Raw genomic sequence first — 1146 nt, 5'->3', positions numbered from 1 at the left:
TTGAAATCAGTCAGACAGACAGACAGACAGACAGACAGACAGACAGACAGACAGACAGACAGACAGACAGACAGACAGACAGACAGACAGACAGACAGACAGACAGACAGACACACAGACGACAGACAGGACAACAGACAGACGGACGGACGGACGGACGGGACGGACGGACGGACGGACGGACGACGACGGACGGACGGACGGACGGACGGGCGGACGGACGGACGGACGGGCGCACGGACGCACGGACGGACGGACAGACAGACAGACGGACGGACGGACGGACGGACGGACGGACGGACGGACGGACGGACGGACGGACGGACGGACGGACGGACGGACGGACGGACGGACAGACAGACAGACAGACAGACAGACAAGCAAACAGACAGACAGACTGAGCACGGTCTGTCTGTCTGTCCCATTTGCGTGGCACCGTGCCAAGACCACACGGCTGGTCACTGAACAGTGAACTTCGGGCACGACACGTTTTTCAATACAAGATGATTACTATACGTGACACGTCAAAGCACGATTATCGTCCATTCCAGGCTACTAAATAACATGATAAGCACCTAGCGGAGCGTTTTCTAGCACGCGTATCATCCATTTCTGGCTGTTGTACAACATGTATGTCGTAGCAAAACTTAGCAGGCATGTTTCATCTTGTACCCAAAAATGCGTATTATATGGCAGCCTCAGCAGAGATCACACATGTACTCGAAACATTCCTTTTAAAACCAGACTGACCTCTCCTTACCCTTGACATTGGAAGCAGCTTAGCAGTCGTGAACAGCCCTTTGGGCATCTAAAAGTCACGCGCCAAGCATAAGAAACGAAAAGTTCTTGCGCTATCCTGGGCACCCCCTTCATAGGTCTCACCGCGATGGGACCTATCCACCGTTATAAGCCGCTCGCACCACCCCGCTGACACAGTACCGCTGAGTGGTGCTCAGCTCAGCGATATCAGTCACCCAGCAGCAGCGTGCCACCCCATGGCACCTAGTGCGTAGGCGCGCTGACCCTGCGCCGGTCCTTGGGACCTCCAGCGTGGCAGTCGCGCCGTGGGTGACGGCGGGCGCGTCAGATGGCGGCCACCCGCACAGGATCGGGTGGCTGGGGTGGGTGCCGGCAAAGCGATCGGTT

The sequence above is a fragment of the Pollicipes pollicipes genome, unplaced genomic scaffold (assembly GCF_011947565.3).
Source record: "Pollicipes pollicipes isolate AB1234 unplaced genomic scaffold, Ppol_2.1 Scaffold_5724;HRSCAF=6776_pilon_pilon_pilon, whole genome shotgun sequence".
Lineage (NCBI taxonomy): Eukaryota > Metazoa > Arthropoda > Thecostraca > Pollicipedomorpha > Pollicipedidae > Pollicipes > Pollicipes pollicipes.
Note: the sequence above shows the minus strand (reverse complement) of the source record.